The sequence below is a fragment of the Rhinolophus sinicus genome, linkage group LG02 (assembly GCF_036562045.2).
Source record: "Rhinolophus sinicus isolate RSC01 linkage group LG02, ASM3656204v1, whole genome shotgun sequence".
Classification (NCBI taxonomy): Eukaryota; Metazoa; Chordata; class Mammalia; order Chiroptera; family Rhinolophidae; genus Rhinolophus; species Rhinolophus sinicus.
The window spans coordinates 116530230-116552837 of NC_133752.1; the positions used below are offsets into that span (position 1 = coordinate 116530230).

The window sequence follows — 22608 nt, forward strand, 5'->3', positions numbered from 1 at the left end:
TTATCAAAGGAATTGAGATTCAACAAAGGTTAAAGAACAACTGGCCTAGAAGGGATGAAAACCCAGCCCTGGCTCCAATAGACAGCTGTTGGCTCTGTAACCCTGTCTAGAACCCAGGGAGGAGGTTTCTCGTGGTCCCAACTCTGATGCTTCACTATCAGTGTGTCTCCATCTCTAAGTTTTCTTACTCTTAAGTTACTCTTTTCTTCTATCTTCACTTCCTAATAAGGACATTTCTGTGGCCCTATATATCCTCATCATTGCTATTGGGGCACAGCATTCTTGCCAGGATACCTCAAAGATTTTGGGCTGCCTGTTGACTGCCTTTGGGTCAAGCATCAACCCAGCTCTAATCAATTATGCCTGGTTGGGTGGTGGGGGGCGCATCACTGGGAACAGATCATGGTCACGTCTAGTAATCTTCCTGGGAAAGATTCTAGATGAGGATATTTCCTGAGACGTGAGTTCTAGGTGTGACGGTCCCTCCCCTCAAGTATGGATAGATTAAGGGGGGAATAATTTGGACCAAACTATCCATTAACTTGCCAGATCCATCTTGGGACAGGTTAGTGACATGACTAGCTGTGTTTAAGGACCCATTGCGTAGCCATGGAATACAAAAAAGCTAACTGTCCCACACATATTTAAAACTTGAAACTTTGGGCTTATGAGTTTTATTATAGCTCAACCCAACTAACTAGTAATGGTGACTGTGAAAAGCACAGACACTAGAACAAAGTTCCTTTATTTCTGGTCTATAAACTGTTACTTGTCCCAGGGATCCAGAGACAAATAAGATTGGCGACCTGTCCTTGTAGAGATCACATAAGAATAGAAGTTATATTGTTTGATATAAATAATAGCTGAATAGAAGTGGCAATGGGCTGGGAGCCAGACGGCCAGAATCCTGGTGCCAACTCTGCCACTTACTGGTTGTGTAAGCTTGGCTCTGTTATTTGAATGCTGTGAACCATAATTTCCTTATTTTAAAATGCGGGTTATAAAACCCATTCTGCTTGGTTCTATGGTTGTCAGAGGGACTAAATAAGATAATATATGTGAAAATGCTTTAAATTGCTAAAGCAAAACAAGGCTTTAAAAAATTATTGCCTTCGTTTTGGGAATTATTGGCAGAATGGAACCATTCATTACTGGCGTCATGGTAGTTCCTATTATTAAACACATTCTTTGTCCTTTCAAGGTCTTTGTGAAAAATAGGTTTAAAAGAAATCTGATCACGTTGGAAACGTGTATTTTAGTGGTATGCATTTGGTTTCAAAGAACATCTGATAAAGGCTTTAAAAGTTGAAAAGTACAAACTGAATATTAAAAGCACCAGTTAAAAGTTAATGAAGCAGGGCCCATCAGGAAAGAGAGGCTGTTTGCTGAGGGTGAGACAGTGCCCCTGCCTTTGGCAAGAAGTTTCTAATTGTCCAGTAATTTCCAAAGGGATTGATTGGCACAATGCCTACAGTCCTATTAAATTTTATATCGTACTTTTGACTATGGGCACCCAAAGATCCAGAACAATTATGATTTTAAATGATTTATTCATGCTGGGCAAAGTAGATGAACAAGCGTTTCTTTTCTTTTTTTTTTAGTCTGGTAGGATGAGGTCTATGTGTGTTGGTCATTCACATAACAGAGGAGCAAGGGCTTTCTTTTGAGGTCGTTTGATTCTCTGCATGTCCTTAATATTGTCTGGGCCAAGAAGGGCTTAAATTTGTGTCTGTTCTTAAGTATTACTAAAGCCTCTGTCTCCAGTCTTTCTAGTGTGATGGCAAGACCATCACGGACAGGAACTGTGTTATATTTCTAAAAATACTTACAATACTACAATAAATATAGCATTGAAGTAGTGTAAGCAATACTGAGGCAGAATTCTGAACAGGAGGTAGCTGTCTATTTCTGCCCTTTTTGTGTTCCAGGATCTTGTTGATAGTCAGGTATGGTTTGTTGGATCTGGTGTCCCTGAGTACCAGCACTTGAAATCATTCCTTAACTTGTAATTTTATGAAGCCAACAAAAGGACCTGTTGAAGTGACTAAGTCTGCTAATGGAAGTGAGGCTCATACCTAGTTTACTAATCACATTTAAAAACAGGGCACTAAAAAATACCCACAATGCTTTTCACCTCCAGTTACCCTTAACTAAGGAACTGGCAATTGTGCTTAACCAGCATTGTGGTTAAACAACTTAGGCTCTGGAGGTCAAGCAGACCTGAGTTTGTATTTCAGCCCCACCACTAATGAGCTTTGAACTTGGTCAATGTATCTACTTCCTCTGTGTTGCTATCAGTAAAATAGGGATAATAATAGTATGTTTTTGATAGGGGTTGTTGGGAAGATTAAATGAGATGCTATATGCTAAAGTGCTTAGCAGAGTGCTTGGCACATAAGATGTAATCAATGGGCTGCAGCCCATTTAATTTGCCCGTAATTGTCCTTGTGTCAATGGCTCTGTGCTAAGACTTCTGTTCCTGCTTCTTGCTTCTGTTCTTCCTTCACTGCAGATTATTATCTTTGTTTTTGAACCCTGGGAACGCCTGCACAATGAAGATTCCGGGCCCTTCCCTGAGTTAGAATCGGGTCTTTCTCATTTACTGACTGAATGCAGGGTCAGCGTGAGTTTGCCTGTAGTGATCGGAGGAGAATTGAAACCCCTCTAGGCCCAAAGGAGTCACTCTGTGCTGGGAATGTAAACTGAAAACAGATTCCTCCTCATCTCAGGGCTCATGATGCATAGCAACATTAAATAGCCCAGCAGCAGGGGCTCCCGACATCACAGTTTAATCACTTCCTGCCCAAAGCCATATGGCAGAAGGTAACTTCACGCGGGATACTGAAAATGCTCCATTAAATGAATGCCTTTTAATTTAATAATCATTAGCATTACACAGATGCTGACTTGAAATATGGACTTGAGGGAGAAGTGAAATCCAGAATGCTCCTTAAAGCGCTTTACTTTGGAGGTAGGCCCCTGTCTGAACTGATATCTCTTGTGCTAGATGAGGGTGCTTTTGGCATGAAGGATCATTTACCTCATAGAAACATTGGTTTCTGTTGGGCTTATGGGCATCGCTGCTAGATGGATGTCAGATTCTCCCTGTGGGCTCTGCGGTTTATGCCAGGCCTGGCTTGTTTGGCCAGGGGATGTGAATTGTTTAAGAGAGTGGATGTGACTCATTCCAGGTAAGCTTATAATGGGTTGATATGGCACTATGGCAGGAAAAATCTAATCTTCATGAACCTGGTATCTTACCCTAGAACTGTTGAACTGGACGACTGGGGAGCTCTCTTTCTATGAATTTATGCCTGTTCTTTGCCAAAGTTCCAGACTTCCATCAGTCTTCCCTCAGCTTTCTCTCCCAGCATTGTTGGCACATTGAGGGCTTCTAGATTCAGGGCAAGGAATCATAGTTCCATCTTGCCCACGAGGTTAGTGTTACAAAGGTGTCAGCTAATCCGAACCCTCAAGCATGGAAGAATAATGATGGTCCCTGAGAATTTTAATGTAGTTTGAAATTTTAATGTAGGTAGTTTGTAATGTTACCAGATGGTTTCCAGACTAGTTCTCACTAAACTGAAAGTTCCTTGAGAGTTGGAACTGCTTTCTGACTTCTTATCTGCCACATCTAGCTAATGGCAGACCCACACTACATGTTTGATGAATAACTGAATCAATGAATGGTTGGATGAAGCTAATGAAGAAACTGTAGTTTGTTTCTGATGGAAGGAGCAGCATGAAAGGGAATGAAAAGGACAGTACGTACCAACAAAGCAACATGGAAGTATTAAGGGAAGGTGAGGAGAAGACAATGAAGTTTGGTAAAACAAAGTCACTATGAGTTTGGTAAAACAAAGTCATGAGTAAAGACTGAGACCAAGTTCCCTTCCAGAGAAAAAGTAAAGCCTTGTTTTAAAAAAATTCTCTAACATCGCTGTCATTCATTTCTCAAGTCAAAGTGATTTTGTCTCTATTTCAAAATAGTCCCTTTGTTTCTGTACTATATTTTGAGCACCTTATCTTTCAGTGAAGGCAGTGAGTGAAAAAAATGTTTTTTCTGTAGGAAACTATTCATATTTCCACATTTGTTCATTAAAAGCAGGATTTCTAAAGTGACATATTTTGACCATCCCATAATAGATTTCCCTGGAAGTAAGTATGCAAATGAAGGTTTGAAGTGAATTTGGTCCTTCAATTCCACAAGCTCTAAAGTTCTTATAAATATTTTACTATACTCTAACAAAAGCCCTCTGTTTTCCTAGAATGGAAGATAGCATAAGTTTCTTTGTCACTTTCAGCAACTTCTCTAAGAACATAAGAGAAATTAAGCCTCAATTTTTTGATTGTGGATACTGAAGATTTAGCTTCAAAGCCAACAATTACTCACAGCCCCACTTTAAAAGTATTAAGTGAAAGACATCAAGCAAAGTTATAATTAGAGATTGAAAATAGTGAACAGGAAGTTCATAGATTCCTTTCAAAATGCTCCCAGGAGCCTGTTCAATTTCAAAAGGCTATTGGGAGAACATAATTAAAGTCAATGGGGTTAAAAAAAACACCAAAAAAAAAACACCACAACTTCTGAAAACTTCAGTGTGGGTGAAGGGTAGCATCCAAAAGTCATTTTGACTGGGAGCTTGTCTCCACAGATTTCTTATGAGACCGTTAATGAAAACTACTATAACATAAGGATGAATGGCATCCAGAGATTTTTTTCCACATCAAACTTTTTGAATGAGAAATTAAGAAGATTCATTCTATGGTGTGAAAGAGCAGAAAACTAGTGCCATATGGGAATTATTTCGTGGTGTGAAGAATTGGAGAGCAGGGCCCAAGCACATAACTAAGAACTTGTGGAAAATGTGCTACAACTTAATAAGATGATATGGTTTCCATTTCTGTCACCTTGAATAAGAGGTCTCCGATATATATATATATTTTTTTAGCACATTAAGTCTATAATGTAACATACAAATGCTTAGAGAGGACCTACTATATGCTAGGCACTATGGTGGCATGCAGACACAAAGACTGGCCTTGACCTCAAGGAACTCATAGTCCAGTGGAAGGAGAAAGATAAGTTAGTAGGAAAGTGATTCAGGTAAATGAAAGGCATTTGGGATTGGAGAAGAGGGTCAGGTACAGGGAGGCAAAGAGAGATGTTTTTGTGTGTGTGGAAAGTGGCTACCTGTTTGGTAGATCCAAGGTGGTCCAGGTTAGGTCAGGATTTTCTAAGCTGAGACCCCACAGGAAGGCACTGAAGAGGAAAGGGGCTTCCCTTTAGTTTTACCCCCTTTCCATCTCAATGGTGTCCTCTACTGGGAATGTCAAAAAGCCAAGAAAGCTTAAATAATTCACTTGTAAAATGTCCATTCGCTTACAATGAGGAGAACAATTTGGTCCGTTTAAGTAAGATTATGACACCTCTACATTGTAACACTGAAAGGGAGAAAGGCAAACACCAACATAAAGTTTTTGATTTTATACCTAGGGTTTGCAGTAAGGAATAATTGGCAACAAGATTTTCAAGTGTTAACTCTCTGATAGCACCACCATCGAAATGAACCTGAAATAATGCACTTAGTCACATGCAACCCTTACTCTCCCTGCTAGAGGCCTGCACATGCCTTGTTTCCTAATTTTTCATCTAGAGCCTAGGGCCAGGTTTGGGAATGCTACCCACTGAGTTGTGTTAGGAAGAATGGTGGTAGCACTCAATGGGGGAAGAGTGTAGTGATCAATTAACGATGTCTACCAAAGTGTGGGGAGGGGTGGGTGGTGCATGTGTGCTATGTATTTGCCAACCCTGGACTAGGATGTATTCTCAGGAAGCTCGGGCTACAATATAATTGTAGCATGTAAAATTAAAATTCATTCAACTGTGAGTTCTCTGGCATGAGACAATAGTACTCTTGGTGACAATCATTTGGAATTTTCACAGACTTTAGCAGCACTTTTTAATTATGACAGGCTTCAGTAGATATAATAGTCTTGGGATTAGATAGATACAGTCCATTGTGGAACAGAGACAATTCATTTGGATCATTCATATCCTGAAGAATGCATCTTTCAAGACCTTGAAATTTCCTGTGTTCTGGTTTGATACTCAATAAATGGCCTTCTCATTGCTAATCTGATTCCTTGCTTCTGGGAAGGAAAGATCCTGGTTAATTGAAACCATTATTATTGTTACTGGAAAAGTATATCTGCAATTGGGCAATAATACTATCTTCTTGATAATAAGTTGGCATTTGGGATTATATACCAGTTCTTTGTAAGTGTAAATTGTAAAGGGATTGATCACTCTTGGGGTCTGATTACTTTTCTTAGTCTGGTCACCCCAACACAGGACTCCCACCCCAAGAATAGTCTCTCCCATAAAATTCTACTTCAGCAGTAATAGGGGCTAGCTAGCTTATTTGTTGGTGACTGAAAGTTGATCAATGTTCTTAGTAGCATTGATAAAGCTGATCACCTCTGCTCTTAATAGTAGATCACCGTATAGTTGGTGGCAAAAGTCATTCAATGATAGTAACGTATCCTTTTTGATAATATGCTTTTTAGTACATAAGCTTTTTTGGTTAAAGGTGTGATCACAGCAAGAGTCAGATTTGGGGCACAGCCAAAATTTTGTTATTAGTGAATTTTAATGGCCCCTCAAAAACATTTTTAATGAGTAAATGTCATTATTAATGTTATAAATTAAATACCTTTCTGTGTTTAGCAGCATAGTAAACAAAACAAAGTATAAGAAAAATAGCTTCATATTCTAGAGTGTGTACTCTAGTTGGGGATGTAAAAGATGAAAATAATAACAATAATACAAAGTAGTATATTCCTTATTACAGTGGTGTGCTGGAGCTGCTCGTTCTAATTGCTAAATTTTCCAGAGTTTTGCATGCTGGTTACTACACACTGCCATTATTAAAAATTAAATTATATAAACTTATAATTAAATAAATTCTATTAAAATCAAAGGTAATAGTCAAAATTCATCACTTCCTAATAATTTCACTACATTTTACTATCATCTCTGATCTTGAGGTTATTTATGCCTGCTGAATTTGTGTGATGGAAATTCTATATAAGAGTGTGCCTCTGTGCCCACTCTTCCCAACTGTGTTCCGTAACAACAGATTGGTGGCTTGAAATCAGCCATGGTGGGGATATTTACATCACAGAAACCAACAAACTCTACAACCAAGACTTGCTCCCCTTCCTCCGCTAGCTGGTTGTTAAGCATTTATACAACACACCGTTGTATATAAATATCAAAAAGGAAGCATAGACTTTCACAACTATCACTGGTCAGAGGCGAGTGTTGGGGTCACAGAGGTAGGTTTTCACGCTAGCTCTGAAGCAGTCTTGCTTTTATGTGGGTCAAGACCACCCTGAAGGACATTTAGAACCAGGATAATTCACAGAATGCCCACATGGCCCCGACCATTTCTATACAGGTGAAATCAGGTTAACATGACTAATAAAAAGACTATTTGAAGGTGAAGCAAAGTAAATAAAAAAGTAGTAGCCTGTGTGCACGTGTGTGTGTGCATGCTTGTGTGTGTGCTTGTGTGTGTGTGTGTGTGTGTGAGAGAGAGAGAGAGAGAGAGAGAGAGAGAGAGAGAGAGAGAGAGAGAGAGAGAGAGGCATGTAAAGCAATCTCGCGCACTTTTGCTGAGGGACCATGAGATGAGAACGTTGGTGATGGTCAGTGAAGAGTTAAAGGCCTTTCTGTGCTTCTCTTTCTGCCAGTAGCTGAAGCCCCAGGGACAAGATGTTCCTTTTGATCTTGCTGTAGAATTGTAGCAGGAAAAAAAAAAAGAAAGTAAAAAAAAAGGGAGGCTAGTAGAGACAGTGTGTTTAGGGGGTTTTGTGGACATGGAGGGAGGGGGCAGGGGGAACAGTCTTGGCACCAGCAGCCTGGATAACTGTTCTCTCTACCCCAAATCTTCACAGGCCTCTCAAAGCCTTCTGGGAGAGAACAGGCACAGTTATTGGTTTCTAATCAAGGGAAGTTTTTCTTAATGTAAAGAAGCTTAAGAAAAAAATAATCTACAAAGAGTAATACTATAATAGTAGAAATAAGGTGCCAACGGTGAGAATTAAGGAGTTTGGGAAAGGTGAAATGAAAGGAAAAAGCTTGAGCCTCAATAATGGGCCCCTGAACAGGCCAGTGTGAGGCGTCAGCTTGCAACCAGCCCCGGGAGGCCCTTCATGGAGCAGGGAAGAGGGTGCAGAGGGAAAGGAAGACTCCAAAGACACGCACAGGATCCGTCTGCCACTTGAGGTTTGAGCTGACGTCAGGTGAGGAGAGGCATTGATAGCCTGAGAGCCTCATCGGAAGAATACAAGCCCCATATTTCATCAACACCGAGGTGCCCATTTTCTTACAATTTAACAACTCTGAAGTCAGGATGCATTTTACAATTGATGGTGCCAGAGTCACAGTTGGTCAGGTGGCAGACGTGACGGTGTGATCACTGCTGTGCGTGCATATCGTAGTCACCTATTGTTGAATGATTACGTATTTATACCAAATCAATTTTACATAACAGAAAAATGAAAGTTCTAACAAGAAAACATGGTATCCTAGTTTAAATGTTTTTTCCCCTCTCCATACAGATTAAATAATGGTGTGTCTCATGATCAGGATTACCTCAGATTCAATAAAATATAGGATAATTTGCTGTTTATAAATTTGTGTCCCATTTCCACAGTTTGGGTCTTTTCATCCAATGCCTCTGTTGAACCAGAAATGTGTATCAGGTTCACCAGAATGATCGCCTGAGGTCACTATTCTGTGTTCAGAATTGGCCAACCACTTACTGAGTTTGGTTGTTCATTCATAATAATGCATTGTCATACAGGGACCAATTTGGCTATACTGCTGGATACTAAAGGTTATAATTACATGGAGATAGGCCAGTTTCTGGGGGGTGTTTTCTTAGCATCAAAGAGTTGAGGCCTCCTCTCATCCATTCTCTTGGTGGCGGCAAACTGCCAGTCACTACATCAGACTAGTGTGCTCCAGGATGGGCAGCTGTGAGAAATCCCCTTCCTTTTGTATCTGCTCCAAAAGGGCTCTGTAAACAGAGTGAACAGGATGCATGAAGATGTACTGACCAGAAAGTGGAAACTGGGAGATGGGGGGTCGATCATTTGTCTGGCATACATAGGGATTTTATGGCAGAACGGTTACAGGTAAAGATGGTGAGAATCACTGGTGTCGTGTATGGGGACAGGTCAAAATCAATGCACATGGTGCATGCTGACATTCACGTATAATCAGCATATAGGGAATCTTTTGTTAAGTGGAGTGAGCACACTAATGAGGAAATAGTAAGCTGCCAGGCAGTGAGGCAAACTTCTTGGTAACCTTTGTGAAAAATGAGGGGTTTTATTCCAGGTGCAGAGTTGTGGGGCATCATCCATTTCACAGCTGTTGGCCTGTTTTATTTTTCAGATGGGAGTGGAGAGAGGGAGGTGGGGAACCTATCCCCTGATGGCACAGCAGAGGCAGAGGTAGGAAGAAGGGGATCCAGCTCATTTATTTCCATTTCATTAGTCCCCTGCAAAAATAAAGACTAAGGATTTAATTGCACTGTTTGCTTCTATCCCCAGAAAAGCTGAATTAGTAATTGCATTAACTTGTTACTATGCTTTGCTCTTATGGGGTAATATAATTGTAACTACTGCTTCCTAATTATAGGGTTTTCATTATTCTGAAAATCCCATTCAGCGCGTGTTCCATTTTCACTTTTATGAAGTGCTTTGTGGAAAAACGGGGGCTGCATCTTTGAAAGACCCAAGCTGAGTTGAAGCTGTATCTTGCCCAAAGCCATTACCTAGTGTGAAAAGCAGGGTGCTACTGTGATTTTTATCCTCCTTGGATGAACAATGCTGTTGGCATAGACCATATGCTCTGTCACAGGCTGGAGTTGGAAGGCCCTGCATAATACAGGGTAATCACATCAAGCCAGTGATGGTTTTTATTGGGCGGTAGTAATAGCAGGAGTAATGATAGGCATTAAAATCATGGTGCAAATGGCCTTGGGCCTTCTGACCACAGCTAACTCAGGACACGTCAAGGACAGGTCACCCCTCAAAAGCTTTCTGGGAGGGATTGCCCATCATTCCTTGTTCTTTCCAATGATAATTTCATGTTTTAGAATTACAGAGCTGGCAGAAGGGAGAGGCAGGCCTTGGGTCTTCGCCATCTCTTGCATCTACATTGGTGCTTTTGATGTTTCCAGAAGATCTTCCTTAGATGAGACTCAAAACTGAGCTCACTCATAACAAGGTAGTAGGAACTCTCTCTGGGATGTTTCACTCTAATTCAACAAATACAAACTTTACAATAGCTGGATGCATACACAGTGCTAAAAGCTATGAGGGATTTGGAGAATAGAGGGGTACTGTTCTATGAAGCCTGCTCTGCAGAGGAAGAAATCTATTCACAAGGAACTCTATGATGCAAGGCATGTGATGTTTCCTACGCATTGTAGGGGAACTGGACTGGGGAGGGGGCTTCAGACCACCATGATTTATGAAGATATACCTGGCACACTGGGGAAAAGTACATGATTTAAACTTTTCCACAAATTCCACAAAGGTGGCCTTCAACAAATCATTTAGTCTCTCATCTGTCAGTTTCATCATCTTTAAAAAGGGAATAGTTAGCTTAAAGATTATTGATAGGGTAAAGGACCACTCAGTACGTCTCATTGAAAATTTGAGAGCTTAACAAAGCCCTGAATTCTAGGTATGACTGGAAAAGTAGGAATAGGAGGAAAATGAAGCAGGTGGAGGGGACTGCATGAATACAAGCCCAGGGGTAGGAAAGTGCTTTTCTGTGTGTAGGGGCTATATGCACATGTCCTTTCTTTATGAGGATAATCTTTCTTTATCCTCTTCCTCTATAACAGCCCCTTCAAAATGTTCAGAAACCCCAAGACAGAGGAAGGTTATTTCTTAGATTATATCTGTAGAGATATTTACACAAAGAAGAGGAAATGGCAAATAGATAATTCTTAGATTTCTTGACTCATAGAATCCATGCTTGGATAATGACAAAGGGGCAGATGGAAAATTTATAACTGTTACCTGAACTAAGGGAAGATATTGTTTATAGTGGCTAGAGGCCCCCCAAAAATACATCTTTATAATCTGTTTCCAACCCACAGAGGCACAAACACTTGCAAAAAATTAAAGGAAAATAGCAAGATATAGCATAAAAATTAGACTAATTAGAATTTTATTAATGATATAAACTTAATTTATGTAGTGCTTGAGAGTTGACAAGGTGCTTTCTTCATTATCTAATTTCATGCTTACAACAGCCCTTAAGAAAAGCATTTCTGATATTCCTCTATCCATTTTCCAGATGTGGAAACTGAGGTTCCAATAGGCTCTGTGACTTGCTGTAACTTTTACACCTAACAAGTGCTAAAAATAGAACTTGAAATTTGGACTCTTGCTCCAGGGTTCTTTCTAGAACACTATGTTTTCTTAAGATAATGCAGTCAGCACACTCCTCTTTTTATTTATTTATTTATTTATTTATTTATTTATTTATTTATTTATTTTTGAGGAAAGGGGTCTAGAGGGTTGAAGTGACACATTCGAGACACATAATTGATGTCTCCATTGGACCTCAAACCTGAGTTTCTGAACTTCTTGCCCAGAGTTCTTTTCATAATGCAAGAGGATAAAGAACAAAAGTTTGAATTAAAAACACTGCAGAATTTTCCCACACATTATCAATCCCATAGGACAATGTGACTGTAAATGTCACCTGGTAAAATTCCTGTAGGTAATTTCAAGGAAAATAAATAAATTAAAGTGTGTCATACACTTACTATGCATTGGGCTCTTGATTTACTTTACCTGAATTCTCTCATTTAATCCTCCCAAATGCCCTGTGAGGTAGCTGTGATTATTATTTTTATTTTATCTTTAAGGAAACTGAAGTACAGAGGGATTGAGTAAGCTGGCCAGGGACACACATCCAGAAAATGGTAGGCTGGGATGCATATCTAAGTAGTAAGGTCCTGAGGCACTCAGTTATTAAGCTAGAATACACCAATATTTGAAATTCAAAACAGGTCATGAAATGAAGTTACATTTGCTTAGGAAACTCTTTTAATAAATTGAGCAAATTAATAATGCAAAATGCAGTGTAAATGTTCAGACCGATTAAACATATAAGTAACTGTCAATTATACATCATATTTTCTAGTCACTAGTGAAGTACATCTACCACTTGGTTCTAAGATCATAGCAGGCTGGGAAATTATATGCTGTTACAGTTTTGAAAAGTCTATGCATTGCATTTTTGTCATTCAGATCAGCATTTCTATTATCAGTCTGACATACTGAAGTTTCTTATCCATTATATTCTTGCCTTCATAGTCACATGGTAATGATATCTTGGGATTATGAAGGATTTTTTCCTAAAGAACTTGGATTATTTTATTTATGTGCATGACATATCAGAACAGTTAAGAGTACATGAACTTTTTCTCTCTGTCGTAGATGGGGAAATTGAGTGAGGGAGTTTCAGACACCCTAGAGTAAAACAGTCAGGGGACAGAAACAGGGTGATTGCTGCTGTCTTTAGAATGCTGCATCTAGGGTTCAATGGAGCACAGCCATTAGAGTTGGATAGGCATCAGTCACGTTATGTTCTGCTCATTAGCGTGAGACTCAGCTGCTATGTATAGATTCTGTAGCCATTGCAAATACTCAAGTAATTCTGGGCTTTGTGTGTTCCCAGGCTGAAGAGATGTAACTTCCCCTTGCTGGAAAATGTTACTAACTCAGCTGAGATTAGTGTACTGAATGAACAGAGACCCCTGAGTCTCCAGAAAGCATTGCATTTCCATGTGATACGCCATCCAGGAAACCCCTTTGCATTTGCAAGACTTAGCTTCTTCCTTCTGCATCTTGTGGAGAGCTGATTATTGATGAGGCCTTGTGGGGACGCTAATATAGAGCCATCTAGAACCACGACAAAGCAAAGGAAGCCTCATTTTTGGTTGTTGTTCCCTTATTTGTGTTATGCAAATTCTACCCACAACTTTAGTAATTTAGTAGTTCCTGAATTCCAGGAAGGCTAAAAGCCATTTATTTTGGTTATTACTTATAAAAAAGCAACGAAAAAAAAATTGAGGGGTGTCAAAATTTTCTAGCTACACTTGCCTTTTTAAATAAATAAAAATGAATAATAATAGGTTATCACTTATGTAGTCCTTGGATATGGCAGACTCTGTAGAACCATGATCTCATTTACTCCTTACCACAACCATAAGAAGTGGATATTATTAACTTGACAACTGTGATGACGGCTAGCAACATGACATAGCTATTTGGACTTAGAACTGAGACCACTTGTGTCAATATGACTTAGTTATTTGTTCCATGAAAACCTTGCCTGGGAAAGATAAGACTGTAAACTAATAAATAACTTTTCTGTTTGCTTCAGGAAATTCCTGCAGATCAATTTATCTGAGATAACAGTCTGCTTACCCTGGGCAAACTTCTTGTTTTCATCAAACCACAGCTACCCATCAAGATTTGCTTTAAGACCCTCACCTCACTGTATCCACCAACCCTAAACTATTGTGTCAGGATCTTAGCCCAATTCCAGGAAGTTCCTTCCTTGAAATCACTTGAACCTAAACCCTGTAACTATCCTCCTCTGTCCTCCCTTTTCTGAGATGCTACCAAGACTTTATCAAAGTGATGTCTCCCGCATTCAATTGCTTGGTCATGTTTTAGGGAGTTCAATAATCTTTATTTTACAAATGAGCAAAGAGAGTTTCAGTAATTTGTCTAATTCACTCAATTAAGGAGTTCCTATCCAGGACCCCCTTATGCTGCCATCCTATGCTGCCGATAGCTCTGCTACCCTGCCTTTCAGTTGTAATTAAAGTTCTTTTTTTAAGTTTTGCTCCCCCCGTTTTTTTTTTAGTTTATTTGACTTTCTAATATTAAAAAAACCTTAACATTACATATCAATTATATCTCAATTTAAAAAATTAGTCATTTTCAAAAGATAATAGAAAACTAAGTCATTGTCTTGGTTATTGCTAAATTAAAGGAAAAATTAAGGAAAAGAAAAAGAAAAATCCAATGATGGTCTAATTTACAGTCTTGCGAAAGGCAGTTGCCATATGGCCACATGCATTTAATTACTCATGGAAATTTAACACTGTATTTCAAAATATACTCCAGCAATGGTGACTTACCAACATTCTCTAAATAAAGGATGTAAGTCAAGCAAGAGCCAGAAGAACCAAACTTATAATTGGTGTGACTTTAAAGCTATTAGTAAATGATTCAGCTGGTATATTAGTTTTCTAGGGCTGCCATAACAAATTACCACAAAGTGGGTGGCTTAAAATAATAGAAATATATTCTTTCACAGTTCTGAAGGCTACAAGTCCAAAATCAAGGTGTTGGTAGGGCCAGGCTCCCTCTGGAGGCTCTGAGGGAGAATCTGGTCCCTGGTCCATGCCACTCTCTAGCTTCTGGTGGCTTCTCGTGACCCTGGGCATTTCTTGTCTTGGGGCTTCATAATTCCAATTTCTGCCTCCGTCTTCACGTGATTTTCTTTCTGCGTCTTCTCCTTTTCTGCCTCATATAAGGACATTTGTCATTGGATTTAGGGTCCAACCTAATCCAGGATGATCTCATCTTGAGACCCTTATCTTAGTTCATCTGCAAAGACCCGTATCCCAAATAAGGTCACATCTGAGGTTCCAAGTGGATATATCTTTTGGGGGCCACAATTTAACCCACTAGAGCTGATAACATTTTTTTATGGACCCTGTATATTATCAACAGTATATCTAAAATAAAAATGTCAAACAGAAATAATATAAAGAGTTATGTAATCATATCTCCTTTTAAAAACATGCAGTCTTTTGAAAAAAATTGATATTAAAGCACTGTCTATGAAGCATTCCAGTGATCATATGATATTTGATTATGGAAATGCATATATGAAATTTTTAAGTACTTTATTCACATCATTGATTGTGATGCAGGTACCATGACTTTGTAGGCAGATCATTTTTCAGAAATACATCAAACTTTTATCTAGAGCCTTTGGTGTTCCAGGTACTAGGGAGGTATCTGAATGATAATAGTCAAGGTTCTTACCTTCTCCAATTTGCAAAAAAAGGGAAAAATGAGAAGGAAGATGATGAAATAGCAACTTGATGACAGGTACCAACTGAAAACCATTGGTGGAAGGACAACTTAAGTCTCAAAATATATGATTCCTATAGATGTTAACAAAATTATTTATAAATATGCTACTGTGTTTTCCTTTTTTTTGTCCCCACATTGATAGCATAGCAGAGTAATTTCTGAACCATCGAGTTAACTACAATTTTTCAACTTTTTTGACCCTGTAGTAATATGTTTTACGTTATGATCCAGTACATGTATCACCAAAACAGAAGTTTTACAAAACGATATTTACTCTTAGAACCATAAAACCTTCTGTTATTTTCTATTCCACTGTATTTAATGATCTAAATTCAAAAGTCACTAATGGATAACCACAGTTTATTAAATAGCATTACCCACTCCTCACCATATCCACCCAAAAAACATATATTAACAAGATTTCCTAACAAGTTAGCATTTTTGCATTTTGTTCAGTAAATATTTAGACAGTCTCGTTCATCTGCCTTTGATAGGAACAGTATTTCTGGGGACTTTAAAGACACAGTTCAATAGCTGGAAAAACCACATTAGATGATTTTACATTAGCTTGTGTGTTATTAGAACACATTTTTATTCCTGAATATATTAGTAAATAACACGTTACATCTGTTCCCTTTCCTCCATAGACCAATAGTAGCTGCAGCTTGCTCTTGGCTTTGGGTTGCCATGGCACTGACTCTGGCTACCTCTGCATGATCTTAGCATTCTTAAGCTCTCCTCTTGTTCTTTCACTCAGTTTCTGTGACTCTATTCCGTATTGTCAGCGGACAGCCTCTGGTTGGTTCAGCTTGGTCAGGTGCTCACGTCTGGTCTGGTCACCAGTGACCTGACTGAGTGGGCTCATGTAGGATATGGGGCTGCCTTTCCACAGGTCTCTGAGAGGGTAGGTAGCAGTCAAGGGCCAGCAGAAGTAGATGCGGCACTGAAATCGGGAAAACTGGAGATGATTTTAATGAAAAGGTGATTTATAAAGGTGAGGGTAGGGCATGAGAAAACCATACGAAACAAGAGAGAGTAGTGCAGTACCTTTGGGTTAGTAACCATAGGGTGCCATGACAACTCCTCGGCCCAAAGGGACAGTGGGAGGCAGCAGTTACCAGAACTTGGGGAAAGAGAGCTGGGTAGAGGCCTATTCCATAGGAGCTGTAAACTTTAGCCAAGGGACACAGCCAGTCCACTGGGACCTTGCACGCAGGGAATCAAGGGAACAAATACCTCAACCTCTCTGTCTTTGCTTCCTCCAATTTCATGTCAGTTCTCCCCACCCCATTAGCCCAACACGTCTAGAAGCCAGAGGGCAAGGGGAGCACAGTGCCATGGGTCAGGCTCTAAGAGCCGAGATGGGAGGAGCGGGGATCTCAAAGAGCAAGTGCAAAATATTTTGAAGCATCGGAGGTGTGGACAAGGAGGAAATGATTGACACTTCAAGTTCGGGTAGGTCAGGAAAGCTTTCTAGAGGGACAAGCATCTTTGGTTTTACATACTGCTGCTAAAGATTTAGAGCTCCCCTTACATGCCAGACACAGTTCCAAGCGTGTTTTAACTCATAGAATACTAAAATAGCCCTCCGAGGAGGATATTATTTTTTGGGGGGGCACTTTTTATTGAAGTCTAATGTGCATACAGAAAGTGCACACGTAAGTGACAGCTCAATGATTTTCACGAAGACAATGCACTCAAGTCACCAATCCCGAGATGGAGAAACAGAGCACTGCCAGCCCCACCAGAAGCCCCTTTCCAGCCTCCACCAACGTCAGCGATAACTGCTATCCTGGTTTCCACCACCACAGAAGATTTTTTGCTTGTTTTTGAACTCTATATATTGACATTATACAACACTAATTCTTTTGTGTGACTTCTTTGCTCAACATTATGTTTGTAGCAACAGCCTTATTGTTTTTAAGTGTGGTTAAATATACATAACTTAAAAGTTACCATTTTAACCATTTTCCCAGCTTTATGGAGGTATAATTGACCAATGAAAGTTGCATATATTTAGGGGGTATAGTTTGACGTTGTAATATATGTGTACATTGTGAAATAATCACCACAATCAAGCTAATTAACATATCCATCACCTCAAATAGTTACCATTTTCTTTTTGCATTTTAGCTATTCTTAATGGCATTAAGTGCGTTCCTGGTGCTGTGTAACCATCACCACTGTCCATACCCATAACTGTTTCATCACCCCAAACAGAAACTCTACCCATTCAACAGTAACTCCCAATTCTCTCCTCCCTCCGGCCCCTAGTAAGCTCATTCTATGTTCTATCTCTCTGAATTTGCCTAGTCTAGGTATCTCATATTAGCTGAATCTTACAATATTGGTCCTTTGGTGTTTGGGTGTTTTCCACTTAGCATAATATTTTCCAGGTTCCAATTATCACTAATTTTACGGGTGAGGAAACTGAGGTACAAACTCCTTAAAAGAAGCAAGTGTTGAACCCAGCATATAAATCCCAGGAAGTGTGGCTCCAGAGCCTGAGCATTTATGAGCTTCATTAGTCTATCCATTAATGGGTATTGTCTTCACAACATCAGTGATAGCTCTTTAAATCATGGGTCAGCTGGATGGCTCTCACTACTTCTCCGAGTGTATCCAACCAGAGACTTGAAATCCATATTTTTCTCTCCTGTGTTGCAAAAGGAAGAGTCTCCTTTTGTTTTCCTGTGTCTGATGAAAAGGGCAGAATTTTCCTTCTAATTGCAGACTCTGTGTTGACTGTTTCTGCAGGTATGGTCATTTGTTAATTTCTAGGATTACTCTGCTCCCATCCCTGAGTGTGGCATCTCACTCCAGAGCTGCCATTTGGTTTTCTCAGCTCCCTATTGGGTAGAACTCATCGTCCCACCATTCTAACTTCCATACAATTTGCTCAAATTATCAGTTCGGTGCCAAGCCTTCTGTTGACATGGGAACCGGAACAATCCCTTCAGAAGCCAGAGATGCCAGTCTGGCTGCTTTAGGAACCGGGAGCCTAGCTGGCAGACATTAATCTATCTCAGCCAAAGTAAATTCAGGGGCCAACAGAACCCGAGTGTGCACTGCTCCCTGTCTTTGAGCAGAGTCAAACCACAGAGAGCTCGTGCATATTTTTAGGCAGTCCGTACATGTCTGACTTTTCCTGGCCCAAGCCCATCAATTCCTGCATCTCAGAATGCTGGGTGCTGGGACAAGGCAGGTAAACCATAACTACCTTAGATGGTGTGACTCAGTGGCAATGGAGCTTTCTAGCAAAGAAGCACTGTCCTTAGAATGCAGGAATATGCAATAACACCATGTCATAAGTGAATTTATTATTTTGAGAATTTTCAGACTAATTTCAAATATGTACCTATCACCTAGATTTCAAAAATATAAATATTCTGCCAACAGATTTTCTTCCTGCCATGCTATGGATTACCTTATCTTTCTGGTCCTATTTGTTATCAAAGACAAGAGACAATACACCAAAGTGCTGGCTGCTCTCCTCTATTGGATCTTTATTTATTATAGGGTTTTGTGGCTTTAAATGCCATTTGTTCAGGTCAGAAGTCCCTTCGCTGCTAGTAACAGAAACTCAATTCAACTATCAGAAGCAGAAATGGGAATTCATGGATTCACAGAATCATGAAGTTAGTTTCAGGAATGACAGTGTCTTGGGCCTCAGTGCTGCATCAGCACATTGCTTCTCTCCCTTGGTCACTTGAATCTATTTTCTGCTGTGCTAACCTCTTTCTCACTCTCATCAGGCTATGGCCCCATGGTGGAAAAAACAAACAAAACAAAACCCGATAGCTTTAAAATTGTACTAGTTTAGCAATCCTGCGAGAAAGAAAACTCTTTGTTCCTGATTGTTCCATAAAAAGTTGTCGGGATAATTCTTGTTGAGTTGACCTTATTCACTTGCGTGTCCCTTAAGAAGTACTGTGACCAGGTGGATGGATGACATACGCTGACTGTCCAGGCCTGAGATCCCTACTGGGGCAGAGGAGGGCTTGACACTTTGATTAATAGCCTCATCAAGATTACTAGCCAAGAAGGAAGAATATTTCCCCAAAAGAGATTCAGGTTGTTTTTAGCAAAAGAATGGGACATTATGCTAGACACCACAATACCATCTCCGTGTTGGTAACTCCCAAATTTATTTCTCCCCATCCCAGACCTCAACCCTGGACTCCAGTTGCGTATATCCAACAGCCTCTTTGACATATCTCACAGGCAGCTGAAACTTGACCTGTCCAAAAGGTATCTCCTGGTTCTGAGAAGCCTGCCCACCCTATCTCCAGCCAGCACTCTCTTTGGTTATAGGCAACAAGAACTGGTACTGGCTAACTTAGGTAGAGGGAATGTACTGGAAGGGCTCACAGAGTTGACGAGAGGTTGGAGTTCTGAGCTTGGGAAGTAGGAAGCACAGCTACTGCCTTATAAAGGGAAATTTTATTAGGGGTCTGCCTCTGGAGGGACTGAATGTTGTCCTACTGCTCAAGAGTCACATTCCAGGAAGGGAATATCTCATAGGACATCCTCAGTGGTCCTAATTGGACTACCTCTTGGCTTCACTGTAACCCATAAGAAATAGGTGCTGCCCAACAAGAAACGGGGGTGCTATTAGGGAAATGGATGGATGCTAGACATTCAAATACCCAACACACATCCCCTCCACATCCCGCTCTTCTCCAACTCAGTAAATATATCTTCTCCATCCAACAAGTTGCTCATGTCAGATGCCTGGAAGTGAACCTGAATTCCTCCCCTCCCCTCACCCCTACTTCCAAATCATCAGCAAGCCCCTACAGCTCTACTCTGAAAAGGTACCCCAAAGATGCCTGTTTTGGTGTCTCCTCACTGCCACCACCTTCACCCATACCATCATTTTCTCTCACCTAGACTGCTTTGTGGCCCCCAACTGGTCTCTCTGCTTTCCCTTGTGCTCCAAGCAGCTACCATGGTGATCGTCTTGAAATATAAAACAGATCCTGCACCCCACTGCTTAAAGCCCTTCAATGATATCTCATTGCTCTTAGAATAACATTTTAACCCCTGATTACAGGATGGTCATGTAGTGGAGTGGTTATGAACTCAAACCTTGGATCCAGATTGCCTGGGTTTAAATCTAAGCTCTACCCTTTACCATCTGGATCTCCTTGGGCAAGTTACATAACCACTCTGGGCAACAGTTTTCTCATCTGAAAAGGAAGTATAATAATAGTATTTAGTTATAGGATTTGTTGTGATGATTAAATGCCATATACATAAATCACTTTAATAGTATCTGACATATAGGAAGTGCTCAATAAACATTAGCTGTCATTGTTATAAGACCCATCTGAACTGGTGCCTGGTCTCCTGTCTACATTTCCCTTCATTCCCCAACCTTTGTCTCTATGTTCCCACCACAATGACATCCTGATTATCTTAGAACATTCCAATTATTTTTACTTCAAGTCCTTTGCATTTGCCCTTCCATGTGCCCACATGTTTTTCCACCAGCTTTCACATGGCTGGTACCTTTTCAGCTTTAAGTTTTAGCTTAAATGTTACCTTTTTGCAGATAAGCCTCACGTTATCCAGTCACCTTCCCTCTTCCCACCTTGTTACTCTATGCCTCAACCTGTTGATATCCTTTAGTTCATTTATACCATTGAAATGGTCCAGTTTGCTTCTTTTTCTGTTTACTGCCTGTCTCCTTCTCTAGAATTTGAGTTCCATAAGAACAGGAACCTTGGCCGTCTTGTTCATAGCCCTTAAAAATGTGCTTGGAACCTAATATGCACTCAGCAAACACTTGCTGAATGAATGAATGGTGGCTGACTGAAGAAATGGAATGACTTCTCAGTCAATAGTACTGACTTTTATCTATGAAGCACACACATTTCTACTCCAAGTGTTCCCAGTGGTGTACATAGAACTGTCACTATTAAAAGAGCAACTGGGGTGGTAACTCCCAGAACCAAGGCCCTTCCCAGATATAGTTCTGATTGCTTTAGTTTTCAGTAGACTTCTATTTTTGCTGTTCTGTGTCTGAGGCAGCTGTGGTGTTGGGGAAATGTGATGGACTTGGAGTCAAGAATCTGGGCTTGCCACGCAGGAGCTGCTGCTTAGTAGTTGTGTAATCGTGAGGAAGTCACCACTTCTCTGAGTCTCAATTTCCTTGACTGTAATATGGAGATAAAAATAATACATTCTGAGGATGTGGAGAAATTGGAACCTTTGTACACTGCTGGTGGGAGTGTAAAATGGTATAGCCGCTGGGGAAGGCAGTATGGTGGTTTCTCAAAGAATTAAAAATAGAATTACCGTATGATCCAGCAATTCCACTTCTCGGTATATACTCAAAAGAACTGAAAGCAGGGACTCAGACAGATACTTGTACACCAATATCTATAGCAGTATTATTCACAATGGCCAAAAAGTAGAAATAATCTGAATGCCCATCAACAGATAAATGGATAAACAAAATGTGGTCTACACACAGTGGAATATTATTCAGCCTTAAAACGGGAAGGAAATTCTAACAGATACTACAATATGGATGAACCTTGAAAACATGCTGAGTGAAATAAGCCAGACACACAAGGAGAAATGCTTTGTTATTCCACTATATGAGGTACCTAGAAGAGGCAAATTCATAGAGATGGAAAGTAGAATGGCAGTTGGCAGGGATGGGGGAAGGTAAAAGTGGAGAGTTATTGTTTAATGGGGACAGGGTTGCAGTTTGGGATAATGGAAAAGCTCTGGAGATGAATAGAGGTGATGGTTGTACAACAATGAAGATAATTAATGCCACTGATTTGTACACCCAAAAAGGGTTAAAATAGTAAATTTTATAAAAAATAATAATACTTTTCTCACAGGGTGGTATCAAACATGAAATGAAACGGTGTATGTCATCACTTACCATAGCTGGTATTCCGTTAAATTGGTGTGAAATGAGTGGCAAATAAGGAAGATATTTCAGCCTTGAAACATTTCTCAGCAGAGACATTACATGCACAGTAGACACAGTACAAACATCCCCTTTAACAGCACTAATGGCTGAACTGTGCACTTGGCAGCCATCACCAAGATTCCATTTGACCTTAGCCTGACCCAGGTTGAATGGGGGGAAGTCTTTCTCCTGAGAGCCCAGCGGATCATTCTCACTGTTTTATTCAAAAGCAGGCCAATAGGCCTGGGAGGTAAACTCAATTTAAGAGTGGTGACAAAATGCCGGTGTTCCCTACATTCAACAGGGGCCTTTACCATTGTCTTGTATGGATGGTTGTGGGTGCAGGGTCGAGAGTGAGCTTTTCCCATAAAGACATAAAAAAAAAGGAAACAGAAATTCATTGATTCCTATAATTGGAAAAGATACGAGAACAGCTCAAGGAAAAGCTTAAG

The 22608-nt window shown here is 40.1% G+C and overlaps 1 long non-coding RNA gene across 1 annotated transcript in view; it reads left to right on the forward strand.

Annotated features, from left to right (window-relative positions):
* LOC141570063 (uncharacterized) overlaps positions 1-22608 on the forward strand; it is a 119773-nt gene that overhangs the window by 13940 nt on the left and 83225 nt on the right. The gene's annotated exons all lie outside the window — the stretch shown is intronic.